We start from the raw sequence: 18,199 nt of genomic DNA, 5'->3' as shown, positions 1-18,199 counted from the left end.
GTTAAGCGTCTGCCTTTGGCTCAGGGCGTGATCCCAGCATTCTGGGATCGAGCCCCACATCAGGCTCCTCTGATGGGAGCCTGCTTCTTCCTCTCGCACTCCCCCTGCTTGTGTTCCCTCTCTCGCTTGCTGTCTCTCTCTCTCTGTGTCAAATAAATAAATAAAATCTTTAAAAAAATAGCATCAAGGCACCATCTAACCTGATGAGCTTTAGAGACTTGGATTAATCCATTGCAAAGCTGAGGAAGTACATCTCTATTATAATAGCTCAACTCAGACCAGAGTCAGTGTTTATTTTGTTTTGCTTTGTTTTTGTCCTTGTGTTCACATACCACTGCACTATTGCTAGGGAGGGCTACATTCATCTTGAACTCACCCCATGTACCATGTGGAGGAAGCACCAGGACCCTGGAATATTTTGAGATTTCCAAACCCACACATACACACGTGAGAGAATTTAGTAGTAGTAAGGATGCTAACCTCAAGAACGGGCCAAATACTTAGGCATTATACCTGCATCTCCTTTACTGATTCATGGATCAAAATTTATGCCCTCAATGAATTTACTTTAAAAAAACGCAAGTTTCAGGAAAGCTGCAAATACAGTATGAAGATTTTTTTTTTCCCTGAACAATCTGAGAATTGTCGGGGTTGACCAGATGCCCATAGATTCCTGACTAGTTTAGTGGTATTTTCCTACAAGCAAGGATGTGATCTATGTAACTACAAGACAACTACCAAAATCAGGAAATTAATACTGGTAGATTACTATCATCCACTCTCAAGCTTCAACTAAATTTTACCAATTGTCCCAATAATGTTTTTTTTTTTTTTGGTGACAAAAGCCTTCCCTACCCTCCTTGAAATAACACACCGCAGAGTTCTGATGTCTCTTTAGCCTCCTTCAGTATGAAATGGCTCTTCAGTCTCCCTTTGACTTTCATGACCTTGGCAGTTCTGAGGACTATAGGGCAGTTATTTGGCAGAATGTTACTCTGTTTGAGTTTGTCTGGTGTACCCTCATGAGTAAATTCGGGTTTGCATTTTTGGTAGGAATATCAGACTTGATGCCATGTTCTTCTCATTGCTTCCTATCAGGTGGTACAGGATTTGGGAGTTACTGATGATGTTAACTGTGATCACTTGATTAAGATGGCATCTGCCAGACTTTTCCACTGTAAAGCTTCTCTTTTCATATTTGTATTTAATAAGTATTCAGAGGGAATGCAATTGGAACTATGTAAATATCCCATTCCTCAAGAAACTTTTCAGTGTATTTATTTGTATACACGTGGACTCACTGTTTTCCATTTTATCCTTGGGTTATAATCCACTCGTATCATCTTCATTTATATTGAAGCTCAAATTGTGCCTGGTTTGGCTGGAGGGGTGGAGGAAGGGGGAGCATCCAAGGTGAATTCTGGGTCCTTTTGTCCCACCATTCTTTGAACAAGTCCTTGTTTTCCAGCCCCAACTTGTTCTATCCACACCTGGTACTATTTTTGCTTGTATTCAACAGTGGCTCCAAAGAGCACTAGGTCCTCTCAGTGTAGAGTAGTATTTAGAAGCCAAGAACTGGCTCTGGGTATGCTTACTGCTGTTGGGGTGTCACTGCTCCAGGCTCTCTCAGTGGCAGAGCTGGAAGATACACGTCTGGATGCATTTGCACACACACACTTTTACCTTGGTATTTCTGTATCTATTCATTCATCTTGAAAACTTTGAGTTCACAGTGATATCTCTGGTTTTACTCCAACACCACAAGGTTCCTTGCAGTTTTCTCCCTTTCCTTAATCGTAACTCCCATCATCGACAGTGAGAAACTGAGCTTCTAGGAAGGACACCACAGAAGAGACAGTGCAGCTTTTCCATCATGGATGCCTACTTACCTATCTCATCAAATGTCTAAATTGTCCAAGAAGGGAAGGGAAGGGACAAGAAAAGAAACAGGAGAAAGAGTTCCAATGAATTTTTGAGGACAATGTAATGTTAAATAAGTCTGGTCTGCAACAACATGTGACTCGTATTTCCTAAATTGATTTCTGAGCCCCCAAATTAGTACCCACAGAATGAGCAAAGCCTCCAATCCAATACCTACCCCAAAGATGCCACAGACGATAAAGGATCAGGGAAGAACTAAGGATCGAGGAGGAGGGAGGGCCGGGCTTCTAGACTGGTTAGCCTGGGAACGTGCTGCCTGCAGGGCCAGAGCTCGCACTCCCACACAGCCTGACCGCCCCGGTATCTCTCGTTCGCACCATCACACTAACTGCAAGTGGAGCCCCTTCTATGCCCAGCTTGACTCTCCATAGTCCAATCACCATCGCAACAGAGTAATCCTTTAAAACATGAATCAGATCTTGTCCTCTTCTACTGAAAACCCTGAGATGGTTTCCCATCTTAATCGGATGTGATCTGTTCCCTCTTTCCTCCCTGTTCTCACCTCCCACTGTACTCCCCTCATGGAGTTTCTCCCATGCAGGCCTCCCAGCAGTTCCTCAGATGCCCAACAAGCTCAGACCTCAAGGTGTTGGCTGTTTCCTCTGCCTGGAAAATCCCTCCCCAGAATCCAGACTGCTGGCCTACTCCTTTAATTTGGGTCTCCACTCAACTGTCACCTTATCAGAAAGGCCTCCAGGCCTTTGGTTAGACCAAACAATCTAAAATAGAAACACACACACACCCCACTCCTGTGCCTTGAGGCTGGTTTTTCTTCTTAGTCCTTAACATCACTCACATATTATATAATTATTGTTTGTTTGTCTGTCTTCCTCCACCTGAAGCTATAATCTTGTAGGCTCCATGACTGTAACTGGCTGAATTTTGTCCCCCAAGAAGATATGTTGAAGTCCTGACCCCAGAATCTGTGAGAATGACCTCATTTGGAAACAAGGTCTCTGTACATGTAATTAGTTAAGTTACAATGCGTCCATACTAGATCAGGGTGGGCCCTAAATCCAACGACCTGTGTCCTGATAAGAAGAGGAGGGGACATACAAAGACACACAGATATATAGGGAAGAAGACCATGTAGAAACAGAGACAGAGATTAAAGAGGTATCCATCAGACAAAGAATGCCAAGGATTGCCTATAACCACCAGAAACTAGGGTGAAGCAGGGAAAGGTTTTTTTCCTAGAGCCTTCAGAGAGAGTACAGCCCTGCTGACACCTTGATTTCAGACATCTAGCCTCCAGGACTATGAGAGAATAAATTTCTCTTTGTAGTAATTTGTTAAGGCAACTCTACGAAACTAGTATAACTGTATATTATCATCAATGTGTCTCCGACTGCTTAGAACTGTGCCTGGCACATACAAGACATGAAGAAAGTATTTGCTATATAAAGAAATGAACAACTTTCTTTTTTGTTTTTTTTTTAAAGATTTTATTCATTTATTCGACAGAGATAGAGACAGCCAGCGAGAGAGGGAACACAAGCAGGGGGAGTGGGAGAGGAAGAAGCAGGCTCATAGCGGAAGAGCCTAATGTGGGGCTCGATCCCATAACGCCGGGATCACGCCCTGAGCCGAAGGCAGACGCTTAACCGCTGTGCCACCCAGGTGCTCCAGAAGTGAACAACTTTCAAAACTACCCTGTCATTCATCAACATCATCAACTTCTTAAGGACCACGGCTAACCTATGTGGTGCCTACATCTTGCATTTGTGCAAAACAGAAAGAGGTGTCCTTCTTCAAGACACTTCACTTCTTTTTGTTGAAAAGTTTCCATAACATACTGACTTTATCAGGATAAGACCTAATACACATAATACATGTAGTATGATTAATAATTAAAACACACATGATAAAGGTAATAAATATTCAGTGTGACTGGCATTCCATGAGATGCGGGGCTCTTGTTCACTGTAGAGCCTGCACAGCCAGACACAGCGGCCCTGATCTAGGTCAATCACACTGCTTTCAGTTACTTAGGGAGGAAGCAGAATTCAGATAGAAGATACAGGGCAAAGAGAACAGGAAGACACACCCTCTCTTCTCTTTTATCTGGGAGACAAAATAAACATGGGATAACCTAAGAACAATATTAAAGCAACATACTGTGGGATTAAATACGTGGTACAGTTTGGAAAATAAATGCACAGCTGAACCAGAATAAAAGGATCAGATGATGGCATCATTGCCCTGGGGTCAGAAGAAGGAAAAACTACCATTCATCAGTGTCCACCATGGGCCAGACAAACCTGATTCCATTTAAGGTACATGGAGCTCAACAGGCTAAAGGCTTACAACACTGGCACCAGTGTTCTTGCCAGTGAAAAGCAGTAAGGCTTAGTAACTTGCCTCAAATCAGGTAGCTAGGAAGTGGCAACATTGAGATGTGACTCTGGATCCAACTGGCTACAAAGCCTGCACTTGTCATGCATCAAGCCACCATTTTGATCAAGTTTTAAGGAAATTATGGACAAGCAAAATCAGTGAAATAGGAGTTTTTCCAAAATAAGTGTGCAAAATTGTCAGTTCTGAATAAGAACAACACATCTACAGATGAATGGATAAAGAAGATGTGGTGTGTATATATACAACGGAATATTACTCAAAAAATGAAATCTTGCCATTTGCAACAATGTGTATAGAACTAGACAGTATTATGCTAAGCGAAAGAAGTCAATCAGAGAAAGACAATTATCATATGATTTCACTCATATATGGACATTATGAAACAAGACAGAGGATAATAGGAGAAACAGAGAGAAGAATAAAATAAGACGAAATCAGAGAGGGAGACAAACCATGAGAGACTCTTAACTGTAGGAAACAAACCGAGGGTTGCTAGAGGGGAGAAGGGTGGAGGGATGGGGTTATTGGTTGATGGGCATTAAAGAGGTCACTTGATAGAATAAGCACTGGGTGTTGTATGCAACTGATGAAACACTAAATTCTACTCTGAAACTAATAATACACTGTATGTTAATTAATTGAATTTAAATTAATAAATACATACATATGTGGGAAAAATAAATAAATAAGAATGATAATGTATAGATAGGCTTTTCTGTGTACTAATTATCTTCATATACTATATCTAAGTGAATTTGGAAATTAGTTTTTACCCGATAGCCAGTATGAAGACAGGCCATATATTTGCAAAGGGATGGGTTCACGGCATGACTTAACACACACCATTGTAAATAATAAAATCTGAGAACGGTTTTGGCATTTGCTACCAGTCGGTTCACTCAAAACCACTCCAGTTCCCACCAAACATATATTCCACTGCAATAGAGAGTTAAAGCAAAGGACAATTCCCATAGCCCCTTGCCATGAAGGTTCTGCCAGTTGACTTCTGCCTGCTGTCACACCAGTGGGACCAGGAAGTAATGATGAATATCCTGAGGCAGTAGTCCCAGGCTCTTCTAGCAGTATGGTCAGAGGTGTCTAGCATTTCTGAAGCTGCTTGGGCATAATACTCTTGACCAATGCATGGCTCTGCAAGGTTCAAGCAGCAGAGGGCAGTGGCACGCTCTACTGCCCCAGCTGCATGGTGAGGTTGGACATTCCCCTGGCTATATCACTCCTGGGTGTGAAGCATCCAAGTTTGGTTCTCTGGACCTCATAAGAATTTTACAGCAAACTAACATCCTCTAAGAAATCTTTCTTAATGAGCTGGAATACACTGTGTTGCCTGCATCTAAGAAAATGTATCTATATTTAAAATTCCTCCACTTACATACTTGGATAAATGCAAGAAGAATGGCTCTGCATTTCAGCAGGAATTACTGTAGGCATAGAAAACCACTAATCTTCTCTGGCCTCCCTATCCTGTAACTCTCACCCCAAGAGACCAGCAATAACATCCATGAACAAAATAAACTCCTCTGGGAGCGCCTGGGTAGCGCAGTCGTTAAAGTGTCTGCCTTCGGCTCAGGGCGTGATCCCGGCGTTATGGGATCGAGTCCCACATCGGGCTCCTCCGCTATGAGCCTGCTTCTTCCTCTCCCACTCCCACTGCTGTGTTCCCTCTCTCGCTGGCTGTCTCTCTGTCACATAAATAAATAAAATCTTTTAAAAAAAAATAAATAAATAAACTCCTCTGGCATGGGCAGTCTTTCCCATTTTTGCAGAAGTGACTCTTTGCAAGTCTTTATGAATAAGTCATTGATTCTATTCCTAAGAAAGGAACAAAAGAATGTGGCTGTAGAGGAAGAGAATGGATCACAAAGCCATAATTCTTTACCTGGTCATATTACCAGGTGACCTTGGGCAAGTCATTTGCAAACTAATGCCTCCAAGGAACTCCCCTTGTCTTATTTCTGAAAGACATAAATGAAAGGTCTTCTACTACTGAAGCACACCGGCCAATTAGAAGTATTATTTGTGGCCTTCTCTGTTATCTGACTGCACCCACTGGTGCTGGAGATAAGACTCGTTTCCAGCAGACCCGCAGTGGTATTTTCCCCTGAATGGTGAACGTGTGCTAGCCTGCCCATGGACAAAGTGAATGTGAGCTAGCATTTTTAGGAGGTTCAGTGTTAGCTGCTAAAACCATCTCCTGTTGTGGTGCAAGGAGGAAAGAGAAGATCAAGCCACAGTCCCTGATGAAAACAGACGTGAAAGACAGCAGGGGCAAGAGACACTTAAATCCCAAACACAGGCTGGACTGACTACTCGGAAGAATGCACCTTAAGTTAATGCTGTAATAAATTAAAAAATACATAAATTTTCATTGCACAGCTTCAGAAGATTTTACCCTGGGAATAAAATCTTTATCCTGTATACACTAAAATCACTTAAACATTCCTGTATAAATCATGAAAATCCAATAAATCTAGTCTTATATATAATGTGTCTATTTGGGGAAGCAGGAGAGGAGTAGGAAGTATAAAATAACACAGAATGGGAAGTCTCTACATTTGGCCACTGCAGGCAAACCTATTTGGTACAAAAAGTACTTTTCTCTTTTATTGGAAATTACTGGAACATATGACAAACTCAACAGAAAACAATAATCAAATGTTCATGCTTAGATGCTAAAAATATACCAGGATGATTGTGATTTTTTTAATCTCTAATTTCAGCACTAATGATGATGATTATTAAAATATATGTATAAAGAAATCAAACCTCAGGCCTTGATAGGGAAGGGAGCAAAGATCTAACCAAATACTTACTGCTGTAAGAGTAATTCCAAACTCAAAATTAATCAGACCATCCAGATGCAGCATTTTAATTAGGTAAAACCCACAGCCATGTTGAATAACAAAAGGAAAAGCATCGATCAGGGGGTAGACAAGACCCCCATACGTGGCTCAATTTTCCCAAAGTTGTATCACTATTGATGAGAGTTAAGGGGGTCGACGCAAGAAACCTGGAAGTAGGTCAGGGGTCACATGACCTAAAAGCTGTGGTTCTCATAAATGTGGACCAGCAGCATCAACATCTCCTGGGAATTTCTTAAAGACATACATCCTCAGACCCTACACCAATGGAATCAGAAACTCTGAGGGCCCAGCAATCTGCATCTAACAAGCCCACCAGGTGATTCTAGCGCACACTATAGTTTGAGAACCACCCAAGAGCTTCAAACAGGGGATATAAAGCAAAATTCTATCTTTTTCCTGACTCCTTAGAAAGTAGTCTGGAAAACCCACAGGCCACAAGCAGTTTGTGGCCGAATGGTGAGGAAAATCCACACTGCTTAGCCAGTGTTAGGAGAATTTTCTGGTAATATTTGTCACCTGGTCCTTCCATCTGGTCTAGTTATTTATTGATGTAGAACAGTCAGCAACTATTTCCAACTTTCCTTGTTGACTTTCAACATCAGTTCCCAAATTACATTTTGTTTTGCCGTGTTCCATTTACTCCAAAACTTTCCATGGTGAAGGAGTGAAAGGGTAGGTTTTTGTCCTCTTTTCCTTCCTTGCAATGGAGTTAAAGAAAATCTTTTGTCAGTCAAAATATCCTTCACCCTACCCAGTGTAGACCCCAGCCCTTCCTGACCAACCCTGCCTCGTCTTCTAGACAATTTGTCCAGTTGAATGACGGCAGGTCCCCCTCCACATGAAAACATTGGGAAAAGAAGAAAATGCAACTCTTCCTTCTAAAATCAGTATGTTATTCTTTTTTTTTTTTTTTTAAGATCCTAAGGACACAGACATGCCTGTGGTTGGATTATTATGTGTGATTGAAAGCAATTTTATTATTGCCATTATTTAACTTTTACTGGGGGTCAAAGTCATGACTGACATAAATTGAGTATATACAGATTCAACACTTTCTCTGCTCACACTACAGTGTACATTTTGTACTGCTTTAACTCACTGGATGACATCTTGCTATTTTATCTAAAGTATATGTATATTTCTCCATGATTCTATTTTAAGTTCCTTGAGGGCAGCAACCACACCTCCTACTTCTCATGAAGTAGAAAAGTGCTTCCAATGAGATTCAACAAATATTCACTGTATATATTTAATCAAGTGTCCCCTCCACCCCTTGTCCCAGGAATAAGCTGCTAAAACTCTACTTTGGTGGTTCACCACTTGAAACTAAATTTTTGCTGATTCTAAGGGGAAAAAATGAACACCCCTGGCTTAAGCTAACCCTAAAGGAGCAACTGACAGATAAAGCTCTATCCACTCCCAAATATGCCCAAGATCAGGTGTAATGTAAACAGCATATTATGATGCACCAGGGGGCCTGGCTATCAAACCAGGACATGGTCACCAGCTCAAAATCAGCCACGTAGCTTTGCTTTCGAGCACTGACAGCAGCCCAAGGCAGCAGACTGTACGATAAATGACTGCCAAATGTCACTGCCAGAAAGTTTCTCAGATGTTACAAATAGGCTGAATGTTGTCACAGAGAGAGGAAAGGAAAGGACAATTTAGTCATCACTGTATATGTGAAAGAAATATATTGGCCTTGTTCCATAAATGATAACTGAAATACTATCCAGACCAGTCAGCTTATCAGGGGAAAATAAAACAATCTGCCACTGTAACCTAGAGAGAAGAAAAATAAGGATAAAAGATGAAAAAGCTCCATTTGCTTCAAAGAAAAGACACAGTGACAAAGAAACCTAGAGCAGGATTGACTATTAATTCAAGACCTCTTGTTACTCCAGCAGAAGCACACACAAGTCAGTTCACCATGGTCTGGGGGCAATATGCCTTCCCTCCGTTGCGACTGCCCTGCCCCAGATCCTCTGTCTGATGAAATTCTACTCATCCTTCAAGACTTACCTCCGGTGTCACTTCCCCTCTGCAGCCTTGCAAAATGCTGCCGTTGCCAGGCAAAATGAATCACCTCCCCCTCCCTGCTCCCACTGCCCTCCTGGTGTTGCACTGTGATTCTGGATCCCATACCAGTCAGTGATGCCAGAAGGGTGGAGACTGCTGCTCAATCTCCTTTGTTTCACTCACAGGACCTGACAAAAGACCTGGCACCTCCAAAGTCAGTGTTCGAAAAATCTATTGAATTGTTTGACAGAATTATAAACAGTACTTCAATTCCCAGTGGTGGGAACATTATTTGATGTGTATTACAGGTATAATATTAATTGAACAGCTCAATGCAGGACACTATGTTGGTGCTTTACATACTATGGTCTTTAATCCCTCACATCAGTCCTATGAGGAAAGTCGTGCTCAGGAAGAGGAAACCAGGACACTGAGATCCAAACTAAGCCTGACAGCAGGCCATATTTTGCATCCTTGTTCCACTGCATGGTCACGCATGCCCCGGGCCACTGACACAACCTCTGTGAGCCTCGAAGTCCTCCTCTATAAAACTGGGATGATTATGTTGAAGTGCTCTGGCCCACTTTCTACAAGGGCATCAGGAAGACCAGTGAAATCCCACCATTTATTGAAGACAGGAAGACAGTGAAGAAGATAAACTAAAATGGAAAAAATGTGCATTTAACATATTTCTTTTCCAAAAGTTTCAGATATGGCACCTCATCTGCATCTAAAGGGATAGCTCTCAGTAGACCTTAGACGTATAGCTGCCTCTGTGAAGACACAGCTTTAAAATGGGCAGATTTTTAGACCAAATATTTAAACACTTCACCCATCTTATAAAAATCTGCTCTGGACCCCAAATTCAGGAAAAATGCAGAGAATGTTAGGTCACTGCATCTGCAATACCATACTCATGACCATTCCCTAAATGTTTCCCATCTAACTAGACCTCAGATCACACCACACAGGTAACTACATGAAAAACAACAGTGCTGAGTTAGCTGTTGACAGGCACTATTGGCAAAACTATTCCCAAAAATGGGGATAGGGTGGTAGAAAAGCTACCGTGACCCAATACCAGCCAACACCAGTGTCACATGACATCACTTCAGCTTACATGATGCTAGAGAAACCCTAGGAAACAAATAATTACTAAGTTGCTAAAATGAGCCATGAACTGTTCCACGTTTTAGGCAAGAAATGTGTATTTTAGAAAAATCACCATATTGTGGCACATGGACCTGGAGGCAGAGGTATATATAAGACAAGAATGATGGAGTGCCTGGGTGGCGCAGTCATTGAGCGTCTGCCTTCGGCTCAGGGCATGATCCCGGCGTTCCAGGATCGAGCCCCACATCAGGCTCCTCCACTGGGAGCCTGCTTCTTCCTCTCCCACTCCCCCTGCTTATGTTCTCTTTCACTGGCTGTCTGTCTCTGTCAAATGAATAAATAAAATATTAAAAAAAAAAAAAGACAAGAATGAAGGGGTAAAGAACAGTTCTCAGACTACTGCAAGGGTCCAGGTACTGGAGGATGGTGCCCAAAGATTATAAAAAGATGGACATCTTCCCAGTCATGTCATAGACTGGTATAATCTTGACACCAAGAATGGAAAAAGTTAGTATGAAGATACAAAATTATAGTTAATTTTGCTTATTAATACAGATGCAAAATTGCTTTAAAAATTGGTAAAACTCCAGCACAGTATTAAAAATAATAGTTTATCCTACGAAAGAGAATAATAATTTAATTTTAAAACCCTTATTGATTAGGGTTTATAACATATGTAGAAGTAAAAGAATAACAACAGCTATACACATATATCTCCAAGAGAAGAGAGCAAATAGAATACTAAAAAATATGCAATTCTAAAGGAATACAGAGAAAGGATAAAAAAGAAAAAATTATATATAGGAAAAATAGAAAACAATAGCAAGACAGTAGAATTATATTCAAACATATTACTAACTACACTAAATATAAGTGAATTAAGATTCCAGTTAAAGAAGGAGATTATCAGTCTGGATTTTTAAAAAAAGCAATATCAAACTATAGTATGTTTTCAGGAAACCCACTTGAAACATAAAGACATAGATAGGTTAAAATGAATGAAAAAAGATATATCATGCGAACACTAATCATAAGAAAACTGAAGTAACTATATCCCTACCAGACAAAGTAGACTTCAGGAAAAAAGAGTATTGACATAAATAAAGAGGACTATTTCATAATGATAAAGTGGGTATATAGACAATCCTAAATGTATATGTTTCTGATAGAGCATGAAAATACTTGAAGTATAAAAATACTTAAATAATGGAGCATTGAAATATATTATTTGGTAGAACTGAGAAGATAAATAGACATATCCACAATTACAATTAGAGATTCCAAAATACTTCTTTTAATAATTGATAGGCCCAAGTAGACATCAAATCAGAAAGGATAATGATTTGAACACTATCAGCCAGAATCACCTAATCAACATTTATAGAACACTATACCCAATAATTGCAGAATTTACATCCTTTTCATGTGCACATAGAACTATAGATAACCTATATGTTGGTCCATAAAACAAGTCTCAATAATTTCAAAAAAGATTAAAATCATACCAGGAATGTTTCTTAAACACAACAGAATTAACTTAGAAAGCAATAATACAAAAATATCTGGGAAATATGCAAACATTTAGAAATTAAGAAATCTATTTCCGAGTAATTCATATAGCAAAGGAGAAATCACAAGGAAAAATAGAAAAAAAAATTTGATTTGAATGACAATGAGAACATAACAAAATTTGTGGGCCTCAACTGAGGAAGTGCTTAGATGGAAATTTATAGTTTTAGAAAAGGTTTAAAATCAATGATATAAGTGTCAACCTTAAGAAGGTAAAAAAGAAGAGCAAATAAAACCTGAAGTAACTAGAAATAAGGAAATAATAAAGCTAGGAAGAGAAATCAAAGAAATGTAAAATGGAGAAACCACAGAGAAAATTAATGAAACCAAGAAACAAAAATGGGTTTTCTATGAGATCAATCACATTGTTAAAACTCAGAATAACAGAGCAAAAATTGAAGAAAACACAAATTACCAGGTAGGTCATCAAGAAAAAGAGAGTAGACACATTATTAAAGATCCCAAAGATATTAAAAGCATAATGACATACTATAAACATCTTTATGCCAATAAATTCAATAGTTTAGATGAAATAGAAAAGTTTCTTGAAGGTGCAAATTACCAAAAATACATATACATCTATCTATTAAAGAAATTGAATTTGAAATTTTAAAACCTACTTTCAAGAACACCATAGTAAAGTGGCTTTACTATTAACTATTATCAAACATTTAAGGAAGAAAAAAATACCAGTTTTACACAAACTTTCAGGAGAAAGGAATGCTTCTCAAATAATTTTAGGAGGGCAGCATAATACTGATCTAATTGAACATAATCATAAAAAATAATAATTTAAAAATAAATAAATAATCCTTCCACCAAATAAATAAATAAATAATACCATTTGAGAAGGTATTTGAAGTAATAAAACATAAATAAATAAAATAAAATACAGAGCAATTTCTCTCATTAACACTTAACTTACTATTAGTAAGTAAAAAAATCCAGCAATTTGTAAAAAGTGTATTTCATGGTCAACTACGGTTTATGCAGGAAAAAATGTTGGTTAACATTTGAAAATCATCAGTGTAATGAACCACATTAATGCAATAAAAGAAGAAAATAGACCAAATGGATTTCATCAAAATTAGAAACTTTAACTCATCAGAAGACACCATTATGAAAATGAGCAGGAGAAATTTTCTGATGCAGTCAGCGGCTGCCTCGGCATGCGTGGGAAGATGGCCGAGCAGGTGCCCACGTCAGCACTGTTGCTATGTCTGGGTAACACCTGTCAATCACTCATTGCAGAAGCAATTTTCAGAAAACTTGTAACTGATCAAAACGTTTTAGATAATTGGAGGGTAGACAGTGCCGCAACATCCATGCGTGAAGTAGAAAACCCTCCTGATTATCAAAGGCACAACTGCATGAAGGAGCATGGTACTCCCATGAATCACATTGTCCAGGCAGGTTACCAAGAAGACTTTGCCACATTTGATTATATACCACTTATGGATGAAAGCAATCTGAGAGATTTGAATAGAAAAAGGAAGCAAGTTAAAAATGGCAAAGCTAAAATCGAACCACTTGGGAACTATTATTCATGAAAGCAACATATCATTGAAGATCCCTATTATGGGAATGACCCCAACTTCAAGACTGTCTATCAGCAGTGTGTAAGGTACTGTAGAGCATTCTTGGAGAAGGTATGCTGACACTGCGTCCATTCCTTGGCGCAGCCAACGGGGCTAGTCCCCACAGCCTCTGCACCTCTCAGAGATGTGTCAAAGTGTGAGAACATTCCATAGCTCAAGCCGTTTCTTCAGTTGACTTGCTCTTTCTTATCTTAAAAAGTAATTAAAGATGAAACTCAGTTGCTGTGTTTGGCAGAAGGATAAATAAAAATTTTTGATCTAGACAGTTTATAAGATAGTCTACTATCTTAGACTAGTTGAACCTCCCACTTTACTCCAGTTACAAAAAATGTGGAACAAACAAAATAGAACATGATGAAATGAAATTTATTATTATGTTCAATTAGATCACTTTAAGACCCAGATCAACATCTGCGCCCACTGAGGCTTATAAGTCTTCTGCTCTCCCTCTTCCCTAAGTTTGTGGATGACTTGATGAGGATGAATGCCCCCCCCCCGCCCCGTTTCTTGCACTACCTCCTTATGCCAAGGCCTTTTACCATCCATGGGAGCGCACAACCTAGATGACAAGTGTTAATTCACACATATTCATAGTGTACACGTGCATATTTAAAAAACAGAAAAAAGAAAAAGATTTGTGGAATTAATCTTAGCACCTTTAATACTCCCTAGTTTGTGGTTATTTAGTTTATTTTATAAGGAGGTGGGCTTATTTGCTCCCATTTGAACCACTTTGCCCCTGGAAATTGAATCACATCCAGAAAAGACACTTGTATGCTGGTTTATCTCATGGTCAGTTTGCAGAACGTGTCTGCTTTTATATGCATGTATAGCCCAAATGTCAAAAATAAATTAGCTTAGGAGGGAAAAAGTAATTAAAAGTTAGTAAACGTTCTTTTATGTTGGAAAACTTAAATATTGATATGTTAATATGCACTCATCAGTGCTTAACTTCTTGCAAATATAGGTCATTTCTGTGTACTGTGAGTTAATTAATCTAAACTTCATATGGATACAGGTCAGAAAAGATTGTTTTCAAAATAAACTGGAGAAATTATAAAAATACAATTTTTTTTAAAAAAGAAATGAACAGGAAAGTCCTCTGAGTAGGAGAAAACATAGTAGGAGTAATAATATATACCTGACAAAAGACTTGATTCCAAAATATATAAATAGCTCCCCTACAACTTAATAGTTAAAAGACAATCCAACAAAAAAAAAAAAAAAAAAAAAAAAAAAACTGGGCAAAAGATTTGAACAGGAACTTCACAAAGGAAAAATATATAAATGGTTAATAAACACATGAAAAACTACTTAACCATTAGTCACCCATACATTGCCAGTAGAATGGCTAAAATAAAAAGGACAGACAACATCTAATGTTGGTAATGATACAGAACAATTGGGATTCTCCAACATGGTTGGTAGAGATATAAAATGGCACAATTTTGGAAGTTTCCCATAAAGTTAAACATATGTCTACACTACAATCTAGTAATTACATTTTCAACTATGAACACAAGTAAAATGAAAACACAGAAAGACGGACAAGACATTCTATGACAAGAATGTTCAGAGAAGCTTAAGTCATATTGGTCAAAAACTAGGAACAACCCCAATGTCCATTAACAGGAAAATGAATAAACAAATTATAGTACATTTATATAATGAAATACTACTCAGTAATAAAAAATAAATACACTGCTGATACCACAACAATATGGATGAACGTCAACAACATGTTGAATAGAAGGTGACAGAAAAGAATGTCTACAATATAGTTCCATTTTACTGGAGTTTCTGGAATAGGCAATATTTACCTATACTGATAGAAATCAGACTGATATGTGTCTGGCCAGGGAATGCGGGGGAGTTAACTGCAAAGGATACTCCAGATGGAGGAGACTCTATAGCTTTACAGGGTGTAAATTACATGGATATATACATTTCTCAAAACTCATCAAACTGTACACTTCAGATTTGTGCATTTCATTGTGTGTAAATTATATGGTGCTATAAAACAGAATTTTAATTATAACTTTATTTCACCATTTTGATGTGTTAAATGAAATGTATATATATATATATACATATACACAATTAAAAAATAGTTTTAATCGAAGCAAAATAAGTCAAGCAGAGAAAGACAATTATCATATGGTTTCACTCATTTATGGAACATAAGAAGTAGGAAGACGGTAGGAGAAGAAAGGGAAGAAGAAACGGGGGGTAAACAGAAGGGGGAATGAACCATGAGAGACTATGGACTCTGGGAAACAAACTGAGGGCTTCAGAGGGGAGGGGGGTGGGGGAATGGGATAGACTGGTGATGGGTAGTAAGGAGGGCACGTATTGCATGGTGCACTGGGTGTTATACGCAAGTAATGAATCATCGAGCCTTACATCGGAAACCGGGGATGTACCGTATGGTGACTAACATAATATAACAAAAAATTATTATAAAAAAATAAAATAAATAGTTTTAATCTAATAATGTATCTATCAGAATTACACATCTCACATAACAGTCTAACCTTAGAATTTTACCTTTTAATATCAGATAAAACCCGAGGACATCAGATATTAGTGCATCTATGCAAAATAAGTGGGGGAAGCAATGAAAAAGAGTAAGGAATAGAAAGAAGAGAACAAAACACTATCATCTACAAAGAACGTGATTCCTCTATAGAAAATCAAAGCAAATCTATAAAAAACTAAGACAATTCCAGCAAAGTTGTTGGAAACAAGAACATATAAAACATGGTGTAAGGCAACAAAAACTGGGAGAAGGTTTGTTTTTTGGTTCTGGTTTTGGGGTTTTTGGTTTTCTTAGTTAGCATTTGTAATAGAAAAAAGAATCTGAATTGTACATAGGATAAATGTAACAACAACAACAAAACTGTATAAATAATGGACACTCTATAAATGTCATGTGAAATGTTCATGAAGGGGAAGGTCAATAATATAAATTTGGCCTTCCTCTCAAATACTTAATCCATAAATTCAATACCATCCGGTTAAAATCTGACAAGCTGATCCTAAAAGGCCATGAATAGCCATGACAACTTTGAAGACAAAGGATGATTAGTCCCACATGGGGGGAGAAGGAGTGGGTGGAGAGGAAGAGGGGGTTATGTCCTATCACATATCAAAATGTACTATAAACCATAAAGCCATAGCAATTAAACAGTGTGGTATTAGAGCAGAGGACAAACAGATCAATGGACTAGTATAATGACCTATAAGAAGATACAGGCGCGCACACACACACACACACGCACAAGTGGCACACAGATCAATAGAGATCATGATGCCATCGGGTATTCATATGTAAAAAGACAAAATTAGGACCTTACTTCATGCCAAACACAACAATAAAGCCCAGATGGAAATTTTAAAAATGTATTTTAAAAAAATTAATGTACAGAGCAAAACTTTAAAACTCCGAAGAAAATATAGAAGATACTTATATGATATGGAATAAGAAAGAATGTATTAAACAAAAAATAGAAGGAATGAACAATAAAGGAAAAAGATAAAGTCATCTAATGCAAAATTTAAAACTCTGTATGACAAAGACACTAAGGGGGGAAAACCGACTCTCCACAGTGTAAGATATGGGACATCCGTGTATTTGTAATTTTTTTTAATTTAAAAGAAATTTTTGAAAAAATAAAACCAGAGATTGATGTGAATCAAAGATGGTAAAATTTTACCGTCTGCAGTAAGTGGGTGCCCATTATGCGTGTGAAATCTCTACTGATGAGACCAAGGTTCGTGGTTCCTCACTCTCCCTCTGCGTCCTGACTGACCCTGGAGCTCCCGTGGGTGGCCTCAACGCATGGCGCGCCCCCGGGATCTGTGAGTCACAAAGTATCTTTTCAGTGGCTGTTGTGTCTTGATCTGTTGCCCTGACCCTGCCTCAACTTTTCTATTAATACATTACATTTTAAGCAGTGGAAGGCAGGTCTCCCCTGAGCCAGTGGACAAGGAAGCGGCAGCTGAGAGACGCCATGTGAGCATCCCCGCCCTTCGGCTTCCAGAAGGCTTCAGAGGAGCTGTCAAACAGATGGTGGGAGATGAATGCACCACACTTAATCCCTCCCTTTGTCACAGGAGGAAATGTGACATAGCTTTAGCTATTAAAAAAATTAAAAATGCTGAACATAACACCCAAAGGAAAAGAATAAAAACTGCATTCAGTATGGAGAGAGAATACATTCTCAGGTGGGATTCTCAGTAAATAGGAGATTTGTCTAAAATCAAGAGGATATAGTGTCGTTTTTTAATCTTCTTTTTTATTGTGGTAAAATGTATAACATAAAATTGACCATTTCATCCATTTTTAAGTGTACAGTTCAGTGGCATTAAATGCATTCACACTGTTGTGTAACCATCACCACCATCTGTCTCCAAACTTTTCATCTTCCCAAATCGAGCCTCTGTACCTATTAAACATGAGCTCCCTATTCCCCCTCTCTCCAGCCCCTGGGAACCACCATTCCACTCCTGTCTCTATGAATTTGACTATTCTACTTACGTCACAAAAGTGGAATCATACAGTGTCATTTTTAAGGAATTCCACATACTCCATGTTATTGGTTAAAAATTAAAAAAACACAACTGATATGCCTTCTTCTCTCTTTGAATTCGACTTTTGCTTTGTGAAGGTGTATTGATTTGTGCCTGATGCATGCTATATAGACAATGCTGTATTGT

The 18,199-nt window shown here is 38.6% G+C and overlaps 1 protein-coding gene and 1 pseudogene across 4 annotated transcripts in view; one reads left to right on the top strand and one right to left on the bottom strand.

Moving 5' to 3' along the window:
• The window catches only part of DISC1 (DISC1 scaffold protein), a 373,181-nt gene that overhangs the window by 119,577 nt on the left and 235,405 nt on the right, over positions 1–18,199 (bottom strand). The window lies entirely within an intron of this gene.
• Positions 13,061–13,540, top strand: LOC123001317 (low molecular weight phosphotyrosine protein phosphatase-like; annotated as a pseudogene).

This window comes from Ursus arctos, unplaced genomic scaffold (genome assembly GCF_023065955.2).
Source record: "Ursus arctos isolate Adak ecotype North America unplaced genomic scaffold, UrsArc2.0 scaffold_7, whole genome shotgun sequence".
Taxonomy (NCBI): Eukaryota; Metazoa; Chordata; class Mammalia; order Carnivora; family Ursidae; genus Ursus; species Ursus arctos.
The sequence above is the reverse complement of the archived record's forward strand: the minus strand, read 5'-3'. Positions and strand labels throughout refer to the sequence as shown.